The 23,316-nt window shown below is 36.7% G+C and overlaps 1 pseudogene; it reads left to right on the forward strand.

The window, feature by feature from the left end:
- Positions 1-18,909: 18,909 nt before the first annotated feature.
- LOC102433396 lies at positions 18,910-20,146 on the forward strand (annotated as a pseudogene).
- Positions 20,147-23,316: the final 3,170 nt, after the last annotated feature.

Below are 23,316 nucleotides of genomic sequence, written 5' to 3' on the forward strand. Positions count from 1 at the left end.
TGTACTTTAATCAGGCACTCATCTAAATGGAAATGAGCAGGACTAATTCTTCAAAATTGGGATGCTGAGCTGAGCCATACCTATTAGAAAATACCTAGTGAATCTAACAGAGCTAAATAACTTTCCTCTAAAATAAATCCATCTCTAACACAATAAAAGGAGTGATAAAATCCAAGGACATAGATTTGTTGCTCTCCATGGATATCATCAATAGAAAAAACCCTGCCTGAAATTTAAAAATAAATACATACATTTTGATATTTGTAGCTATGATTCTTTATGAAATATAAATTGTTACCACTATTTTTGTATTATCATCAATGACATTTGATTTAACTGTTTGATTGAATTGAAGACATGAGATTAAAATATCTGTCATCCTGAAGCTTAGCCTAATGAACACACAGGTCCACTGTAACATACAGGTCCACTCACGTATAGTTATTGTTAAAAAATAACACTTTCTAAATCTAGGAATGGAGTACATATTTACAGGGCATTTTTATTTATAAAGAATAACCTTAATTATAATTGTAAACAGTTCACTGAGCAAATCTGTTTGAAACATTTGATGTGGTATTTGCAAGCTTAGATAACAAAAGTCACCTCTTCCTCAGATGCATTAATATACAGGTAACTATACATTTCAAAAATACTTTGGAGTAATTTTTCCTACTCAAAAGAATACTATATATTCCCAGGCCAGTTAAATCTTACACTCTTACAACAAAAATTCAGGAATTTTTGTGGTTTCTAAAATATACTTCTCAAGTTTCATACAGTGTTAATAACTGGTCTTCTTTGACATCATTAAACATAACATATCTATGATATATCATCAAGTTTATAATTCTTCTTAATTTAAGAGAGAATTTTTATCTGTTTTTATAAAAATACCTTGAATATACAATTATGGCAAAGAAAATCATTGTAGGTGCCTTTAACATTCCTTGAATGCATATATTTTTATTTTTAAAATTGAGAGGTGATAATTTTGAGGAAAAATAATAAAGATGGGTCCTGAAGAATAGTGATTTATATTAAAGAAAATGTTTTGCACACATTATTTAAATCATTTCTTCTTATAAAGAACTTATATTACAGCAAACGTAAGTTCATTCCAAAATTTAGGAAGAAGTCATTAATTTCAGCTATCCTATCTAATAAAAAGGGAATATGCAAATTGACCATCACTCTGCCACAAAGATGGTGGTGCCCAGTCCTCTCAGCCCCACTGGAGTTCCCCAGTCCCGGGGGGGCGGCCGCTGAGAGCAGGCAGTGTGAGCAGCCTGGCAGAATGCTTGCTTCATTGCCGTAGTGACGAGGCAAGCTTTCCACCCCGGCCGTGGAGGGCCTCTGGGCAGCGAGCACAAAGCGGCCGGCAGGGTGGGGGAACGCTTGTGTCGTCTGGCCAGACCGGGCATGGAACACTTGCATCATCACCCCGGCAATGAAGCAGGCATTCCACGCCTGGCCGCAGAGGGCCTCTGGCCAGGGAGGGCAGTTGGGGGTCATGAGGCCGGCTAGGGAGGGCATTTGGGGGATCTAAGGCCAGTGATGGGGGCAGTTGGGGGTAAGCAGGCTGGCAGGGGGGGGCAGTTGGGGGTGAGCAGGCCAACAGGCAGAGTGGTTAGGGGAAATTGGGCAGGCAGGCAGGTGAGCGGTTAGGAGCCAGCGGTCCCAGATTGCAAGAAAGATGTCCAACTGCTGGTTTAGGCCCGATCCCATAGGGACATCCCCCAGCAGTCAAACATTCCCCAAGGGGTCACAGATTGGAGAGGGTGCAGGCCGGGCTGAAGGACACCCCCCCACACACACACACACACATGCATGAATTTCATGCATGGGGCCACTAGTATAATATATTTTTTTTGTATTTTAAAATCTTTATAATAAATAAAAATAGCAGGGAGTGTAATACATTTTAATATCTATGGCATAATGCTGTAAAGTAGAGTTACCAATGACCTTTATTATTACCTATACATGTGTGTTTTTTGAGTGAATTGCTGCCTTGAAAAATCTAATATTTGCATGTATTTTTATATTTAAAAATTTTTAAAGGGTGATTTAATTTTGTTTTTTTAGTTGATATTTTTTTGAGAGACAAAAAGAGAGAAAGGGAGAGGAGGAGAGAGAGACATCAATGTGAGAAGGAAACATATATAAGCTGCCTTTTGTATTCCCTCTTCCAGGGGTTGAGCCCCCAAGCCAGGCATGTGCCCAGACCAGGAAACAAACTAGCAACCTGCCCTGGCCAGTTTGGCTCAGTGGATAGAGCATTGGCCCACACATTGAAAGGGTCTGGGTTTGATTCAGGCCAAGGGCAGGTACCTCAGTTACAGACTGGATCCCTGGCCCTGGTTGGGGTGCATGCGGGAGGCAACCAACCCATGTGTCACTCCCCCTTCCTTCCAGTTTTTCTAAAAATCAATGGGAAAAATATTCTAGGGTGAGAATTAAAAAAAAACCCAAAAAACAGCAACCTTTCAGTGCACAGCACTCTGGCCAACCAACTGAGCAACACAGGCCAGGGTTAATTTTCTTTTTATAATTTTTTTTAATTACAGTTGACATATGATATTATATTAGTTTTAGGTGTACAAAGTTATTAGATATTTATATATCTTATCAAAGTGATCATCCTGATAAGTCTAGTACTCATCTGATACCACATAATTAGTTATTACAATATTATTGACTATATTACCTAGGCCGTACTTTATGTCCACATGACTATTTCTATAACTGGAAATATGTACATCTTTTTTTTTTAAAATATATTTTATTGATTTTTTACAGAGAGGAAGGGAGAGAGATAGAGAGTTAGAAACATCGATCAGCTGCCTCCTGCACATCTCCTACCGGGGATGTGCCCGCAACCCAGGTACATGCCCTTGACCGGAATCGAACCTGGGACCCTTCAGTCCGCAGGCCGACGCTCTATCCACTGAGCCAAACCGGTTTCGGCGAAATATGTACATCTTAATTCCTTCACCTTTTCCCTCCATTTGCCCAACTCTACTCCTATCTTGCAACTGTAAATTTGTCCTCTATACAGTATCTATGAGTTTATTTCTGTTTTGTTTGTTGATTTTTTTTGTTTTTTAGAGTTCACATATAAATGAAATCATATGGTATTTTTTTTGTTTCTGTCTGACATTTCACTTAGCATAATATCATCTAGGTCCATCATGTTTCAATTTTGAATCAGTTAATGTGTAACAATTCCATATTTTCTCACCATTTTAGATTTAAAATTTATTCATATGTATTTTAAACAATATTTAATTGGGTCCCCACTTATCTTTAGCAGCCAAAAAAACATCTTGCTTTCCATGAACCATTTTCTCCTGGAATTTAAATCATATCTTGCTTAGCTTAGACTAAACTACTGTAAGAATAAGTTCAAATGTGGTCACAGTTACACTATAGAGTAATGTTCAGGTCACTGTTTTTTCTCTTCTCCACATGGTCCTTCATGGATCTCATTCCACCTATGGCTCTGCCATTTTCCAGGGCCAGCAGGAGACAGCCAGCTGAAGTGATAAGGATTTGAAATGAATATATGGGACGTTTCTAAAAGCCCAACCTGGAAGTGAAACACATGGCAGATGCTTGCATTTTATTTGAGAGGACTTGGCCTCTAGGCCTCACTATCAACATAGCTGGCAAATGTAGTCTAGCTATGTTCTCAGAAATGAGAAGAAGGGATTTGATGGTTTAGTGTTTTCTACCATAACCTCCAAAAAAATTTTCAGGAACTCAGCTGATAAGACAGGCCAAAAGAATTGTACATTTCTGGTAAACTAGATTTATTTTCTAGTATTTAACTCTATTTGATGTAGTACAACAACATACCACTATTACAAATACAGATTTAATAGAAAAGAAGCACTGTAAATTAGACCACATAGTTATAATAAACTTTAATTTCAAAACAACAACAGTCTAACCCACTCTAGTAAATCTTGTCTTCTATTTTGATGATTGTTCTGGTGAGCCATATTCCTAAAGAGATGCCCTAGGATCCCTTAAAGTCCCATGCTCATTGTCCAGGGTTAGAATTTTATGCACAATCATGCTCAGTCACTATTCTGGATTACTACCATTGTGCCTGGGTGGCTGGTCCTTCAAAGACTCTAAAAATTTAACCCCATTGGAATAGTCTAGATCAGAGGTGGGGAACAAAAGGCCCAAGGGCTATACAAGGCCCATGAAATTATTTGGTCTGGCCCTACCAAGGCAACCACAGGCAGAACTCAAAATTCACTAAGTGTAGAGCTTTTAACATAGCAACATACATTTATATTAAGCAAATGATGTTAGAAATATTCAAATGGCCCTTGGCAGAGAAAAGGTTCCCCACCCCTGGACTAGATAAACATACAGAAACTAGAGATATTTTTGGATCTAAAATAAAGATGCCTCTCTTCCTTACTTGTGATTGCCTCACCGAGTTCCTTGAGGACTTTAATGTAAGTGAACTTCATTCTAAACACTCTAATTTCATTAGGGAAGTTCTAATCATGTTTCTCCTCAAAAGAGAGGATTTGAGGTCAGAATCTCTGCTGCATCCCCTCCCCCACAAAGATTATTTCCAGCACTATGCAAAAGTTTCTATTCTTGCCCTTACAGCCACTTCCTGAAACAAAGCATCAGAAGCCTTTGTCAGGCTCCAGGTCTGTTGCACCTTTCCCTAGGGCAAAAAGTTACCTATCCCCTTAAACCAGCATCGCTAAGAAACCAGGCCATGAAAAAGTCTAAAAATAGAAAATTATCCAAAAGGCAACTTGCATTTTCCCCTGTACCCAAAATACTAGTGAGTTCTCTTCCAATAACTAGATGTCTGTTTGTTTTCCCTCTCTCCCAAACATCCCATTGTACTTGAATAGGTCAAGCTCCCTGATTTTTACCCTCAATTAGAGACCCAGGTCATAACACCCTGCCCTTCCCATTCTCTAATAACTGGTTTGACATTTTTTATTTATATCTCCTTCTCTTATTTTAAAGCAGAGTACCTTACATTCATCACACTAATTTTTGTGTCTACCATAATGTCCTGTATGATGTATATAGGCAATGCATATTTTACTAAGTGAATATAAAAATTTCCCCATTAATGGATTAAGCCAAATAGTTAAAAGCTTAGGGTTTTGTCATTACATACTGTCTCATTTTCAAAGTGCCTGAAGTAGGAATTAGTCCTTTCTGAACATTGTTACATGTTTAAATAACAAGAAAAAGAAATATTAAAAATGGTAGATAATTTTTTAGGGGTGTATAAGGAACAGCTTTCAATGTGTGAAACAGTAAGATGAAAAGCACAGCTTGGTTGGGTGACATGACCTGAATCTCCATCAGATCATCTTGAAAAATGGACTGTGAATTGAATGTTATCACATTAACTGAGTAAATTTTAACTCTGAGTAAATGATCAAACATAGTTGACATTTAACAGAGAGCACAGAAGTAAAGATTGCAGTTTTTAAATAAATGTTAGTCATATCAGACGAAGCATTTGCCTTGCATATTGCTGTGAGGAAACCATAATTAAGGCTTTAAAGAAATCATTGTTGCCAGTAAAAATTGAAGAAGTCCATAAGTTAATTGAGAGGTAAATTAAGAACTGGCAATGAAAAAATATGAAATCAAAACATTCCCTTCACCCCAAAACCTCTGTATTAAACATTCACTTCACCCAAAAACCTCTGTATTATCCTATCTAATAATAGACAAACATGGTAATTGACTGTACCTTCACTATGACCGCCAACAAAGAGGGCAGTTAATTTGCATATGTAGGCGAGAAGCGGCAGAGCGAAGGTTTGAAGGCAGCTCCGGCTGGAGCAGCGAAGGCTTGAAGGTGGCTCCGGCCAGAGCAGCAAAGACTGAAGGCGGCTCCAGCCGGAGGGAAGGCCTGGGTCCTGGGTACCGGAGGAAAATCGGTGCCTGCAGCCAGGGGAAGGGAAGGCCTATTGCATGAATCTTTTTGTGCAACAGGCCTCTAGTGATTTAATAACACTGGTTCACAGCAATCACAATTTTTCACAGTTTTGTTTTGTCTGATCTTCATTTATTACCATGAAAATACAGTTGATGGGTGTTAGCATGTAGCTTTCTTGATTTTTCTCTTATTTCCTTCCCACAGAAACACACACACACACACACACACACAAAAGGAGGAGGAGAAGGAGAGGGAGAAAAACTAGAGAAGCAGAAAAATGAAGAAAGAAACAATATTATATGATATGTTGGTTAATTTTATTTGTCAAATTGCCTAGGCCATGGTAACCAGTTATTTGGTCAAATATAATTCCACATGTTTCTGTGAAGGTATTTTATTTTATGTTTTTCATATTTTAAAATTTAATTATTTTCCATCACCATATATTCCCCCTATGCCCTCTTACACTTCCACCCCCTCCCAGCAAACACTACATTTGTCCCTCTTTTTTTCCCCTATCCCTCCACACAGCTCCCCCACCCCCTGACAGCTGTCAGTCTGCTCTCTCTCTTTGTTGTGAAATTAGGGTCTCATATTAATTGCCCATTTGTACTTCTGATGTCTCCAAACTTCCACAACTTGGAAAAAACTTAGGCAGTGGAAGAGGGAAAACAGCCACGCAAATATGCTAAGCATGTTTTAAATTCAAGGAGAATTTATATTATTGCATGGTTTTTAATGTATTCCAAATTTTTTATTTATTGATTGATTTGAGAGTAAGATCAATTTGTTGTTCCATTTATTTATGCATTCATTGTTGATTCTTGTATGTGCCCTGACTGGGGATCAAACCCACAACTTTGGTATATTGAAATGATGCTCTAACCAATTGAGCAACCCAGCCAGGGTCCCAAGTTATTTTTAATGTATTAAATACATCTATATACTAAATAAACATTAAAATGTTATTATTGTCTTAAGCATGAAAGACTGTTATGGTTTTATAATTCACAATAATTGAATATAAAAGGAATGATGTTTCCAATATTTCTTAAATCTCCCAACTGAATTAAGAACTGAGCAAGTGATTGGATAAAACAAATTGAACTGATTACTATGACTCAGTGTGCCCACCCCAAATTCTCACACCCTGCTCTTTGTATACAATTGTTTCATTCTTCCAAGCTTCCCTATATAACATAATCTACTCTCTTCTCCATTCTAAAAGAACCAGAAAAGAAATATTGGGTCTCAGTCATTAACACACTATGATAAATGCAATTGCAGCTAATGTAACCTTAGTTCAGGTATCTGGATCTTTTGCTTATTTACTAAAACATCATGTTTATTCAATCAAATCATAGCCAGCTGTTCACTGCAAAATTATGCTGAAGACTTTTATATTATTAGCAGGAGTTGCAAGCTTCAGGTCCAATGATTTAGTTCCTTCTAATGCAATCAGAGATGAAAAAATTCTAATTTCCTATTGACTCAATCATTGTATCTTATTAAGACAATCAAATATAAAAACATGTTTAGCTTTTTCTTTTAATTATCACAATATAAAATTATGATTAATTTCAGTTTTTAAGCCCAAACACACTATCAAGTCAGTAGAAATAATTTTTTCCTTTATTTTGAGGAAGTGAGTTTTTGTAGGTGGGGCTATCTGAGAGATTTAACATAAATTCTACAGTTTATATGCTTTACATTTTTATCTCACTTCAAGATTAAATATATTGTCATCACTAATTGTGTGTTAACATATTCTGTATATTATTTACATAATAATTATTTATGCATTTAATTATGAAAGTCACTCATGTCTTGAGTTTTGTGTCAAATTCTAGGAACTCAGGAATTGAACACATATTATCAAACTCCCAGGTAGTGGCAGAAAAAACAAGTAGTTATTACAATGAGATGGACAATACAGTGGCATATATATGCATTAAACAGCTTATAGAAAATATTTCCAGGAGGAGAAAGGGTTTAACATGGGTTAAATGTAAAGAAATATCAGAAATATCAGAAAGGTGGTATGCCATTTGCAGATATTAAGCAGCATATGTAAAAATGGCACTAGGAGACCAATAATTTATTTCATATCACGGGAATACTTGGTACAGCTATAATTAAGGTGTAGAGATTGATACACTGATGGGAGAGAGAAACTTCTAGAGGAAATCCAGGAAAGTCAAACTATATCCAAAAAAAAAAATCTTGTTTCCTTTAGGAAAGCATGACTACAACTAAAAAGTTATTGTGATTTAGAAAAATTAGTTTCCCAAACTTTGAAAATGGGTTGGCTATCCCATTCCTTCTTTTCAGACAAAAAAGGAATCCATTGCAAGTTCAATAAGAAGTGATAACTGTTAAGCCAGTTTTTATCTGGATGTGTGGCCAAGGCACAGACCTTTAAATACTAATAAAGTTCAATAATAAGATGTCAAAAATGAAAAGAGGTTTATATTTAAATAGAAATGATCAGCTAATTTTTGCATGCTAAAATTGTGTTCATGAGACATCCACATTGAGACACATTTAGGCAATTTACAACTCAGGGAAAACTAAAAGAAAATGAATAAAAATACAGTTGTGCATTTTATCAGTTCAAAGGAAGTGTTGAAACAAAATATATTAGGAGTCACAAATGTGGCTCAAAAATTTTCACAAGGAAATGTAAGTTCTATGGTTGCTAATATTAGTCAACCTCTTTCACATCATCAGAATTTAAGCTCAATCACATTTGCCAAAACTATGTGTATCTTTGCTGGTGCTGACACAGTATATCAAGCTGAGAGGCGGTGAGTTACAGAATTTTATTAAGCTGTTCAAGGCTTTCTTTACAATATATTTATTCATGATGACTTGGTCTCTGCACTCTCAGCTGGATCTATTATAATCTATCATTGTGGATCAGTGGTGTTTCTAGGTGCATCTTGATTTTATTTAGTCTCTCTTCATTGAGTTGCCATAAATTAAGTTTAAATTTATTTACTTAGGAAGACTTATGTACATTCCTATTCTGATTGAATGTAAGTCACCCAAGTATTTGTGGTATTTTTACTTGAAACCATATGTATACGAAAAGAAATCTTGGCAGATGGAGATTTCAGGTCTAGTATTCATGCAACAACTCTAATTTATAAGATTATTAACAATGATGAAGTGCAGCCTTTCTAATAAGTTGCCAAGACTGTCCAGAGGCTATGGGTTTATTTTGCATATTTAGTGTATTGTTTGTGTCTAAGATCTATTCCATGAACCCATTAGAGTTTATGAGTTGTTGTTTTTTAAATATATTTTATTGATTTTTTTTTTACAGAGAGGAAGGGAGAGGGATAGAGAGTTAGAAACATCGATGAGAGAGAAACATTGATCAGCTCCCTCCTGCACACCCCCAACTGGGGATGTACCCACAACCAAGGTACATGCCCTTGACCAGAATCGAACCTGGGACCCTTCAGTCCACAGACCAACGCTCTATCCACTGAGCCAAACTGGTTAGGGCGAGTTTATGAGTTTTTAGTTCCTAAGAAGAGGCTTTCTAAGAAAGAAACACTGAAATCACATTTCTGTTATATTTAATTGCATTTAAACAAATATCCCAGATACTCAACTCTATATTTCTTCTGGGAAATGCAAATTAAAATAACAGTGAGGTATAACTATACACCTATTAGAATGGCCCAAATTCAGAACACTGGCAATACCAAATGCTGTCAAGGATTTGGAGCAGTAGAAACTTTATTTGTTGCTGTGGGAATGCAAAATAGCACTGGCACTTTGGAGGGCAGTTTTGAAGTGTCTTACAAAATTTAACATATTCTTACTATACAGTCCAGCAATCATTCACCTTGGTATTTATCTAAAGAAGTTGAAAACTTATGTCCATGCAAAATCTGCACTCTGATGTTTCCAGGAGCTTTATTTATAATTGCAAAAACTTGGACACAACCAAATGTGCTTCAGTAGGTGAATGGATAAATCAACTAGGTACACTCAGACCTTGAGATATTACTCAGCACTAAATAAAAATTGCACTTTTAAGCCATGAAAAGACAAGGAGGAAATTTCAATGCATACTACTAAGTGAAAGAAAGCAATCTGGAAAGTCTATATAATATATGATTGCAAGTACATGATATTATGGAAAAGGCAAAACTATGAATCAATACAAATTTTAGTGATTGTCAGGGGTTTAGTGGGAGAAAAGGATAAATAGGAGGAGCACAGAGTTTTTAAAGCAATGAAAATGCTCCGTATGACATTATAATGATTGATAGATGCCATTATACATTTGTCTAAACCAAGCGTGAACCCTAAAGTAAACTATGGACTTTGTGTTATAATGATGTGTCAATGTAGGTTCATCAGTTTTAACGAATGTACCAGTCTGGTGAGTGATGTTGATAGTGAGGGAGGCCATCCATGTGTAAGCTTAGGGGATGTATATAAAGATTTTGTACCTTCTTTTCAATCTACTGTGAACCTAAAACTACTCTAAAAATTGTACTGATGTTATATATAAATATAGATATCTGTAAAAATGGCATTTTGGAACATAATGCATTTCATGGGCACTGAAGAAAACTATGCTGACAATTAGTTATAAAGTTGTAATAATATACACCATGTTGCATTTTTGTAGTAAATTTTATGAAACAACATGAAAAATTTTTAATTTATTTTATTTTTGGAAGGTTGCCACCTCACATTCATTTTATTTTATTTCATTTTTTATCACCCTTTATCCCCTCTATGCCCTGTTCTACCCTCCCCCATATCCCCTCCTGCAATCACCACACGGTTGCCCATGTCCATGAGATCTTTCTCTTTTTTTTTCTTTTTTGCTTAATCCCTACACACAGACCCAGCATTAACCCCTTCCCCTCACTCCCTGAGTTGTCTGCCTGTTCTCTGACTACCAGTATGAGTCTGTCTCTATTTTGCTTGGTAGTTCAGTTTGTTCATTAAATTCTACATATGAGTGAAATTATGTGAGATTTGTCTTTCTCTGATTAGCATACTGTTCTCCAGGTCCATCCATGTTGTCACAAAAGGTAAATAAAATTTTCTTATAAAAATCAACACCAAAAACAAACAATCCAATTAAAAAATGGGCAAAAGACCCAATTAAAAAGGACCTGAATAGAGATTTCTCCACAGAGAACATACAGATGGCCAATAGACATACAAAAAATATGCTCAAGTATCACTAATCATCAGAGAAACACAAATTAAAACCACAATGAGATATCACCTCATACTTGTCAGAATGGCAATCATCAATAAATCAACAAACAGGAAGTGTTGGTGAGGTTATGGAGAAAAGGGAACCCTTGTGGTGCATTGTTGGTGGGAATGAGGACTGGTGCAGCCACTGTGAAAAGCAGTAAGGAATTACCTCACAAAATTAAAAATGGAACTGCGTTGTGACCTAGCGATTCCACTTCTGGGAATTTGGAAGAAACCTGAGACACTAATTTGAAAGAATATATGTACCCATATGTTCATTGCAGTGTTAGTTACTATAGCCAAGATCTGGAAACAGCCCAAGTGCCCATCTGTAGACAAATGGATAAAAAAGCTGTGGTACATTTACACAATGGAATACTACATGGGATAATTTTAATGATAATTACATTCTACATCTTTTGTTATAGAAAGTATTTTGAAAACTTAAACCCCTGAGGTGTCTGTGTACTATGACATGACTGAAGTTCAATTGTACTTGCAGTCAAGTGGCAAATTCAAAACAAAACAAATAACATTACCTCTAAAAATTCCAAGAGGCAAAAAGATAGGGGGAGTAAACCATATGAACTCCTTCTCATCAAGACTGATCTAGCAAAACCTAAGGAGTTTTGAGGAAAAGACAAATAATTAGAGTTCTCAGAGTGTATCTATATATATAAGAGCCTAATATGCAAAGTGTCTCCTCTGGAGTTCAATAGCTCGCTATGACATGCACTGACCACCAGGGGGCAGCGAGGAATGAAGGAAGGCCCAGGCCGGCAGCAGGAAGCTGGGGAAGGGAGGCCATGGCTGGCAGCTGGCAGCCACTAGGGACCCTACCCTGCATGAATTTCGTGCACTGGGCCTCTAGTATAATGAGTAGTGATCTGTATGGCTCAAATCAAGGTCCACTGCAGAGGTTACATACAACAAGGTTAATGCCAACCCACCAGCCTCTCTCCTTGCCAACCCCAGTGCTTGTGCAATGAGACAATGATGGGGTGATTCTGATCGCGGGAGTAAAAGGCCTCTTTGCTTAAAACACGAGCTCCCTTTCACCGAGCCTGATCTACCTATTGTCATCGTTAAGTAACCAACAGAACAAGAACTAAAACGGATATCGAGACTTTGATAATGTATTACTATGGATATGACAACGATTTTTCCTAAAAGTTTAATATATATATATATCTGAACTTGTCTTTCCCAACACTACTATCTGAAATCTTACAGAATAGCTTATCTATCAACATGATATGCCACACATTTCCTCAGAACAAAATAAGCATTTAATGTTAAAGGAAGAGTAGCAATAAGACCCTATATTAACTGTTCAAAGAGCTATATGAAAAGGCAAAACAATTTTTAATACATGTTTTTCATATGATTTCCTTAATTTGATACTTCAACAAAGATGGCATCTTGTATCAAGTCTGCAAAGTCAGTTTTCTTTTCTGGAAAATATTTTATAGAATCTACTTCCGTTGCTACTTTGAAATTGTTTTGTTTTGATTCTGGAACAGGCAACTAGACACTAGAAGTGATTTTCTTTATTCAACTAATGCTTCCATTCCTTAATATAGATGTTTACATTTGACAATTGTGGGTATGTGTAATAATTTTCAAAATATTTGATTCCTAATTTAAAATATTTAGTATATGAAAGTGCATTAAATTGATATTCTGTAAAAGTCTGTTTTGGATTGAAAATTTCTTTTATTTATTATTTACATAGTTTATTTAGATGAAACTTACAAAATTTTTGATAATGATGTAGAAAAATATTTTTAGATTACAGTTTTCTGTTTTCAAATTTGCAATGTAGCCACATTATTTCCACTGAGAAATACAGTAAATGTATTTTACTAATACCTATTTAAAATGTATTACAATTGATATTATTATTTCAGTGTTAAAATAGAGATTTTAGTAAAAAATATAAGAATTGAAAATAAACATAATACATTTGAATTGTTTATATAAGTTTGAACCTTCATTTTTAGCAAAATATTGTTTCATTATTTTGTTTACAATAAAAGAAAACACAAAATAACAGCAGAAATTTATAACTTGAAACATTTTGATATCCAAAGCAAGTAGGCAAAAAATGGTTAAGAGGCCTTTTTAAATGCAGAGTGATAAATTATTAGAGTGAAATACTATTAACTTCAAATTCACACATAGCAATTAAATGCCATGAAGCTCTTTCTGGTACTTTCCTATGCTAAGAAGCAATTGCTATTTCTTTACTCAGTCTGAGGTTAGTTCTGCTTTTTAATTAACATAGAGCTAAGAAACTTCCTATAAAACATTCTAATTCCCAGGAGTGTGTTCTTCCAATTCTAATGAAAAATAAGCATTGTGTCTAGGAAGCTTGTTGCTAGGTTTAATTGCATCTCATTTATTTTGTTTTCTTTCCACACACTCCTGGATTATATATGTGATCTTACCTCTACAATAGAGTTGTTTCTATCTTATTATTACACACTTATGTTAACTGAATATTATATTTATTCTATCAATTCTGCCTTATGTCTTCTACTTTTATTCAAAATGTAGGAGAGGGAGGAGTAAAAGGGAGGCAGTCTATCAATGTTTCTGTCTCTCTCTCCTTCTCCCTTCCTCTTGCTAGAAAATCAATAGAAACATATTTTATTTTTAAATATATTTGTATTGATTTCAGAGAGAAAGAGAGAGAAAGAGAGACAGAAACATCAATGATGAGAATCATTGATTGGCTGCCTCCTGCATGCCCCACACTGGGGATCGAGCCTGCAGCCTGGCCATGTGCCCTGACCTAGAATCAAATTGTGACCTTCTGGCTCATAGGTAGATGATGCTCAACCACTGAGCACAGTGGCTGGGCTACAAACATATTTAAAAAAAATAAAGATGGAAGGAAGAAAGAGGAAAAAAGTGACTATTATTGATATTTTCAAAACTTCTCCCAGAAGTATTTTACTTTAACTGATGTACTGGGCCAATTTTAGAAATTATATTTTCCAGGAATTTGTCTAAATTAGTTATTTCAAATGTTTTCAAATAAATAAGTTAATAGTACATTTTAATTTTCTCCTTTATGTTAAGGGGTGATATAAAAATAATTTTAGTCCCCTTATATTTGTAAGAATTGTTTGTGTATTCAGTGTCTCTTCTTCTGCTCACAATAATTTAAAACAGCTTTAATTTCACAATATGACAAATTCTTTATTTACTAATTACTATGTTTAATTTTACCTCTTCCTTTTTTAAGTGATTTAGGTTTATTCTTTAGTTTTTTTAGTAATCTATAAATGTGATGCTATACTCATTTGCTAACTTTTCCTAGGCAGAGGTAAGACCATGGATATCCATAAATGTGTTTTGACTTAATTCTATGTATTTTGATATGTAGAATTCTGTGATTACTTAATCCCATAGATTTTCAAATCTCTGGTATGATTTAAAATCATATGCACTATTAAAAGTAATTTTACTCATTTCGAATGATGCGGCATTCTTAATATTTTTGTTTCCTTGTTTGTTTTGTTTATTGATTTCTTGCTTAATTGTTTTATGATAAAAATATGTTTTGATGACAAGAATTATTATAAAGATGTTATAAAACTAAAATGAAAACAACCTTAGACTATGTGAGTTGGAAGTATGGAATTCAGAACACATACTAGTATTTAGGACGTTGGATGCATCTTCCAAGTGGATTTGAATAGTTTCTCCCTGTCTCTTCTCACCTTAAGGTCAGCCTACTCACTGCGTTAGGGACTTCCCACATAATCCAACTGACACTATAGTCACTTTATCTAGATATCGCATTTAAAAATTTTGCTTTATAATTACTAATATAATAATATAATAATTATATATTACATATACATGCATATATAATATATGCCAATCCCCATCATAAATTGAGTCTGGCCTATTTTAGACAAACATATAGAACCTTATCAATATATAACCTCAATTAATAGTACTTTTTAATCTTTAAAAAATGTTTTTCTAAGTCTTACTTTTGAATGTATCTCTATTTTCAGTAATGTTTTCTTGTGTTGTATCTTATATGGGGTTGTTTTCAATAATGGTTATTGTTTGTCTTTCATATATTTTTTAACTTTTTCAACTCATATCATCCTCTTCTGTTGTCAAACAGAAGTTTTTCATGTCTTTTTTGAGAAATTCTTACTATCAATTCTTTCAATAAGTAATGATATTTTTATCACAATTTTATCCTACTTTGGAGTAATGTTTGTAGAAATTAAGGAGGTGGACTAGTTTTCTTTATCTATAAATTTTGTATATATTCTTTATTGATTATAAATTAATTCTGCGCTGAGGTATTTTTATATTGTTTTTGGTAGTGTATTATCTTAAATTTAATTCCTAGCAAGAGTTGACTTTTGGTATATTCTTATGATGGAGTGGGAGATCTCCAGTAGTTTAAAAGGGATCTGTTTGGACCCACTTATCGAAACATACGTTGCCCATTTATTCAGTGAGATAATGTGGTGGTTTTGCCAATTGGTGAGTATTACCATTCTGACATAAACTCAATTACAAAGAAAGTAAATACAAGATGTGATCTGGTTCCTACTTGACTTTCTTTGGGACATACTGATGTGAAAATAGTCTATGTAATCTGTTCACTATGAATCTCACCTGTCACCAATGTATCTAGTGACTTACTATGTCCCAAGTAGTTAACATTACTTCAGAAACAATGTCCTCTAATGCTATGGATCAGATCCTTTTGTTTTAGTGCGAAGTTACCATTAACTGAAAGTCCTTGTGAATAAAGCTAAGAGGAAGATTAAAATCACAGAGTTCCCATAATTTTTATGGTTCTCTTCAAGGAATCTAGTATCTGCTTTATTTAATATCCTACACCCAGTTTCCTCTACTGTTAACAACTTATATTTCTATGGTACATTTGTGACAACTAATGAACCAATATTCATGCATCATTATTATTAGCTAGGGTCCTTATTTATTTGTATATCATTAGTTTTTTATTATTGTCCTTTTCTTTTCTGCTCAGAGATACCATCAAATATACACATTACATTTTATTGTCATGTCTCCCTAGGCTCTTCTAGCCTGTGAACTTTCTCAGTAGAAACTATCAGTTGAGTAGTAATACTAGCTACATATAACACAAGAAAATGTCACTTCAGAAGTAATATCCCCAATAGCCTTGCAATTTCTTCATCTACATTATACCAAAGAATTTCTGGCATTGCCACATAATATAGCATATGTAACTACTGAGGCCACGTCTTAGTCATTTAGCCTAAAACTTAGTTAAGACTATTCACAGCAGCTAGACCTACTGCACGCTATCTAGATGTCTGCACATATGTAAGTTCTTTTATGTATAGTCATTTCCTCTCCTTTTTAGTGGAACAGAATCTAATATCACCCATTTCCAGATCCCCACTCTCAGTTCCATTTATCTAAATATTATATTTTCTAGTGGGAAAGATTTTTTCTTTCTATTTTTTTTGTTAATTTACTAAATGAAACAGGTATAATGCCCCATAGCTTTTAAAATTCACTGTCCTTTAAGTAAAAGTGGAAAATGTTCTTGAAAAATCTTGCTTTTATTATACTTCATGGTAGAGAATTCCAGGTGTTTCCAACTAATAATAGATATAGCTGATGAACAAAAACATATCCAGAGACAGAGAAGCATCGATCAGACTGTCAAACCTCAGAGGGAAGGTAGGGGAGGTTGGGGGAAAGGGGGAGAGATCAACCAAAGGACTTGTATGCATGCATATTAGCTTAACCAATGGACACAGACACCCAAGGGCATGAGTGGGGGGGTGGTGAGGGGGCAATGGGGGGATAAGGACACATATGTAATATCTTAATCAATGAAGAGAAAAAAATTCAAAACAAAAAAAAAGAATTAGTTCACTTGTCAATTTTTGTTGTGGGCTACGGGAGTCTCATAACTAAATATGAATTAATGTTTCATTGCTGTCAGATTCAACTAATCCTATTTAATAATGACATATTTCTCCAGGAAAAGAACAATTGGCCAAGACTGGTCATGCATCTAGACCTTAGCTGACAGTGTTTGGTGTTTTTGGTTTTATGTTATTGTGTTACCTACTTCGAACTAGAACCTAATGGCTTAATAAAACTATAATTTTATTGTGTAGTTTTAGAACCTCTTGAGTGTTCCTACATACCTCTCTATTGGACCCACTTATCAAACTACAGTCAGATATATGTTCCTTGATTGCTTCACTCATGTGTCTGATGTCTTATTGGGAAAGGCTGGTAGGTTGGATCATCAAGACACTGAATGCCTGAGTTATAGTCTCCTGCCTCTTTGCTATGTCCAGATAGCTTCTTCCCGGGGTCTTTACCACGCATTCTCACCAGCTGTAATTCTTACATAATAATGGCTCAGGGTTTCCAAAAGTGCAAACATGGAAAGTGTTATGGTTTCTTAAGGCATATAATGGAACTGGCACAGTGTTGCCTCTACCTCATTTGGTAATGCGAATCACAGGGATGGAATCAAACATGCACAGATTCACAACCATGAGAAGAGGCAGCAAGAGGGTGGACACTTGTAAGCCAAAGAAAGAAGTCTCAGAGGAAACCAAACTTGACAGAACCTCAATCTTTGACTTGTAACCTCCAGAACTATGAATAAATACATCTATGTTGTTTAAACCACCCAGTCTGTGGAATTAAGGAAGCCCAAGTGAACTAATACACTGCCATTTCTAAGATTGTTAACCTAAATTCTTGAACTTAACACTTCCTGATAAAATACATAGACTGTGTATTTTTCCTGTATCGACTAGCAATAGACACAATATTTGAAAATAAAATTGGAAAATTGAGATTGCTTTTATGAACTTAATGGACTTGAAGGCAAAGATGGTTCTGTTCCTCTTGGAAATGGGAATTAATAATGCATGACACACAATAACAAAAGAGCGAAATTATCACTAAAGTAGCCTAATGGAACAAGACTTTGGCAGGGTTCGTGGTCATGGTGCTTGAGTACCAGAGTTTGAATGACGAGTTCTGGTGGCGTGTAAACAATGGCTATCTCTTAAATACAGATTTGAAAAACAGAAAAATAACCATCTAAGTGTTTACGACCACATGTGAGTGGTACCAGTTAAATAACAGGCAAATCACAAAATACAATATTTGAAAGCACTACCAGATCAAAAGTTACTTGGCATCATTTTTCCTTAGGAAAATGTATTTTAAAATAAAATGAAACTATTAATTCTAGTACAGTTACAGAAAATGGTACCAGACTGGCTCTGTCATCATAAATAATATAAACCTGAATAATACACTTTAAGTACCAGTTTCTGGTTAGTGAATGGCAGGGACCACAGGTGACAGTCCTGAGAGAAGGAAACTAATGAGGTGACAGACATGGCTCTTGGCCTGTGACATTTTCCCCCTGAGGAACTGGGAGCTGAAGTCCGGGTAGACCAGGAGAGCCTCCCTGAGCTGAGCACTTTCTATTTCTTCCTATTCTAATTGTTGCTTTTGAACATATAATCCTTTTATATAACATTCCAGAGAATTCTCTATTAGTCCTTTCATAACACTCATGATTGTTAGTTCCTATGTGATATTGGTCTTCCCGTCTAGTGTAGGTTGGGCTCCTTATAATCATTTATATTGAGAGATATCAGTGCACTCACTCAGGCTCAAGAAAAAAAGTCACTTAAGCAGAAATGGTAAAGCAGGTAAAAAGTCCAACCAATCTTGGCCCTCCCCCAAAAAAACCTCTTCTAAAACACAGGCTCAGATACAAGGCAGCATGGGAACAAAAGCGGGCCACAGACAGCTTTCCTCAACTTCTCCAGACAAATAATGGAGTCACCTGCCAGGCCCACCAGCTGTTTGAGGATGTGTGGGGAAATGCAAAAGCCAAGTGGGAAGCTCGGAAGACTCAGCTCTCTCTCCCTGTGAGTTTTAGAGATAACCATGGAATAGCGCTGATGGCATATATTTCTGAAGCTCAAGAACAAACTTCCTTTTACCATCTGTTCAATGAAGCTGTGAAGATGGCTGGCCAATCTTGAAACGATTAGATCTATGGCTTCCAGTTCAAAGCTTTTCATTTTTACCTGGCCAGAGCCCTGCGATTGCTGAGAAGACCTTGTGAGGATAACTACAAAAATGTGGTGTATAGCACAAGCCAGGGGACTTCATTTACCTTTGGAGGGCTAAACCAAGCCAGATTTGGCCATTTTACCTTGGCACATTCAGCTAAACCTCAAGCAGAAAGTGACCAACACATTCTGTTAACCATTCACACATGCTGTGGGGTTGCCATTGAAACATTTTTTGATAAAGAAAGTGAAAGAATTATTATAATACCTCTGAATGAGATTTTTCATGTGTCACAGGATGGGGCTAGGAATAATCTTATCCTTCGAAGCACAAACAAGACCTGCAGCCATTACGAGTGTGCATTTCTAGAAGGACTAAAAATGGCAAATTGTGTTGAGAACATGGAATATTTTCTACCCATCTATCACAGGGTGGGTAGTTACCAGCCCTGGTGCTAAAAAACAGAAGCTTGAAGACCCTGGAATGAAAAGCCAGGAGTCCACTGTCTTACCTGGTATGAATAACCATGAACCCATCCAAATGCCTGGAATGAAAATTTCAGAATATTTTCCATTACCCGAATATAAAAGTCAAGAAGATATTGACAATCCTACTCCAGCACCAGCTCCAGCTCCAGGTCCAGTTCCAGGTTCCCAAACCCATCCCTCTGCGTCCTCTGGCAAAATGCTCCTTCCACTGTTTGGGGCATTTATCATTTTAATCAGTGCTTCTTCTATATATCTCTTAGTCTGTAGTCAGATAGATTCTTTATTACTTGAAGAACACTACAGGCATCCCCCAGGAAATGATCAAAAGAAATGTTGTATTTTTCACTTGTTAGGTAAAGTCAGTTGATAAAATGAGAAATGCATATATTATTCACTTTTTAAATTCAGAAAGTTTGTTTTTTTATGTTGTAGAATCATTTTTACTTATTTGTATATTAATCTTATTGCAAAAACCTTAATTGTGGTTGAATTCAATAAAATACTTTAAGAATATTACCTAATAATAGACAAACATAGTAATTGACCATACCTTCGCTACACCTACCATTGGCTAATCAGTGAGATATGCAAATTACCTGCCAACAAAGATGGCGGCCGGCAGCCATGGAGCTGGAACGAGCAGGAGGCTTGCTTGCTCCAGTGATGGAGGAAGCCAAGGTTCCCTGCCTGCCGCAGCCCGGCTCTGAGCTCCAAAAGCAACAGAGTTTCAATTATAGAAGCTAAACAAACCCCAGATACCTGCTTTCAGCTGGCCGTGGCCATGGAACTGGAGCGCAGGAGGCTTTCCCTCCCTCCCACCCTGGCCGGCTCTGAGCTCCACTCAGGCAACAAAGTTTCAATTATAGAAGGTAAATAAACCCCAGATACCTGCTTTCAGCCTGCCCTGTCCATGGAGCTAGAGCCTTGCGTTGCCCCTGGTGATGGAGGAAGCCAAGCCCTGGCTGGCTCTGAGCTCCACTCCAGGCTACAAAGTTTCAATTATAGAAGGTAAATAAATCCCAGAAAAAAAGGACAGGCTGGGAGCTTCTGTCGCTGGGGAGGCTTGGCCAGCCTGAAAACGGCCCTCAGCCCTTTACCCAGACTGACCAGGCACCCCAGTGGGGACCCCTCACACTAAAGGTGGTGTGGCCAGCCTGAAAACAGCCATCAGCCCCTCACCCAGGCTGGCCAGGCACCCAAGCGGGACCCCCACCCTGATCTGGTACACCCTTCAGGGCAAACCAGCCAGCCCCCACCCGTGCACCAGGCATCTATCCTATATAGTAAAAGGGTAATATGCAAACTGACCCTAACAGCAGAAAGACTGGGAATGACTGGTCACTATGACACACACTGACCACCAGGGGGCAGATACTCAATGCAGGAGCTGCCCCCTGGTGGTCAGAGCGCTCCCACAGGGGGAGCTCTGCTCAGCCACAAGCCAGGCTGATGGCTGCCAGTACAGCGGTGGTGGTGGGAGCCTCTCCTGCCTCCTCAGCAGCACTAAGGATGTCAGACTGCAGCTTAGGTCTGCTCCCTGCTGGCAAGTGGACATCCCCCGAGGGCTGCCGGGCTGCCAGAGGGATGTCTGATTGCCAGCTTAGGCCCATTCCTCTGGGGAGCAGGCCCAAACCAGCAGGTGGTCATCCCCTGAGTGGTCCCAGACTGCGAGAGAGCACAGGCCGGGCTGAGGGGGCCCCCCACCCCCCGTGCACAAATTTTTTAAAAAAATATATTTTATTGATTTTCTACAGAGAGGAAGGGTGAGGGATAAAGAGTTAGAAACATCAATGAGAGAGAAACATTGATCAGCTGCCTCCTGCACACTCCCCACTGGGGATGTGCCAGCAACCAAGGCACATGCCCTTGACTAGAATCGAATCTGGAACCCTTGAGTCCGCAGGCCGACACCCCATCCACCGAGCCAAACTGGTCAGGGCCCTGTGCACAAATTTTTGTGCACCGGGCCTCTAGTATTAGATATAAAACAAACAAAACAAAATACACCCACACAGCCCTAACCATTGCAAAACTTTAAATTTAATGACAAAAAAAATTGCTGTGAAAGCATTTTGTTACTTGATTCTTATAGAGTAGCATATTATTTGAGTTCATTTATTCATGCTATAGATACATACATGAAAGCATATAACATCAAATTTATTATTATTTTATATTCCAAAAATGATCAAACACCTTCCACTTCTGAGAGATGTAAATATTCTAGAAAACCTGATTCAATTTCATCCTGTTTTTGCAGCTACAACTTAAGCATCTTGAAATTGTGAAAAGAGTGCTAATAGATAAAACTCTCACATGTAAGGCATATTTTAACTATTTTCATACAGTTGAAATAGTTGGGCATATATACAGACTGATGATTTTTAAAATAATTATAAAGTAAGCGAGTTGTGCTAAAAGAATCCCAAGCTTAGTATTGCTGAGGAAACATATCATGCATACCTAACACTTGGTTAACTTTTCAAAGTTAATCTTAAAAAATAAAGTAGCCAGCCAGTGTGCTCAGTGGTTGAGCATCAACCTATAAACCAGGAGGTCATGGTTGGATTCCCGGTCAGGGCACATGCCTGTGTTGTGGTCTCGATCCCCAGTGTGGGGCATGCAGGAGGCAGCCAATCAATGATTCTCATCATTGATGTTTCTATCTCTCTCTCCCTCTCCCTTCCTCTCTGAAATCAATAAAAATTGTTTAAAAAGATATAAAGTGGATTTGATTACCTTTCTGTGGCAATTCTGGTGGTTTTCGCCTGCCCTTATTAATTCACAGCATAGTCCAATCTGGAAAACTGCATTAAATATATCTGTTCCCAGAGAGTTTTGAACTGTTGTAGATTTTATTAACACATTAAGTAGTGTAAGAAAATGAATGGAAAATTTTAAAGACCCAGAGGACAATCAAAGAGGATGCTGGTCTCTCACTCAAGTTCTGCATTAAGAATCTGTATACGCTAAGTGAACATCAATTGTTTAATGGTGAATTAGCTCATTTGTGTCCTTGCATTTAATTCAGTTTAATGCAGTGAAATTTAACAAATGTTTTTTCACTCTCTGCTAATTACCAGTCTATTAGGTGTGAAGAGATGGAAAGGGAAATAAGGAATTATTCTTGTCCTCAGAATTCACTCTCCAGAGAGATTATCAGACCAAAAAGAAAAAAAAAAAATACACAACAAAACAGGAAGACAAAAAGAAAAAAAAAGAGCCAATGTGTTCTTTGTTATCTGTAGTTTATTTCATTTTCCAGGAAATGTAATTGCCTGAATTGGGTCCCCCTCAAAATGGATATGTTGAAATTGTAACACCCAGTACCTCTGAATGTGACTGCATTTGGAGATAAAGTCTTTAAAAAACGTGATTAAGTTAAACTAAGGCTGCTAGGGTGGGCCCTACTCTAATATAACTCAATGCAAACCCAGTCTGTGGTATTTTGTCATGGTAACCCTAGAAAAGTAATATGCCAGATTACCAAACATTTTTTAAAAGTATACATTTACTTAACATATATTTAAGAGCCTA

Source organism: Myotis lucifugus, unplaced genomic scaffold, assembly GCF_000147115.1.
Source record: "Myotis lucifugus unplaced genomic scaffold, Myoluc2.0 scaffold_0, whole genome shotgun sequence".
Taxonomy (NCBI): Eukaryota; Metazoa; Chordata; class Mammalia; order Chiroptera; family Vespertilionidae; genus Myotis; species Myotis lucifugus.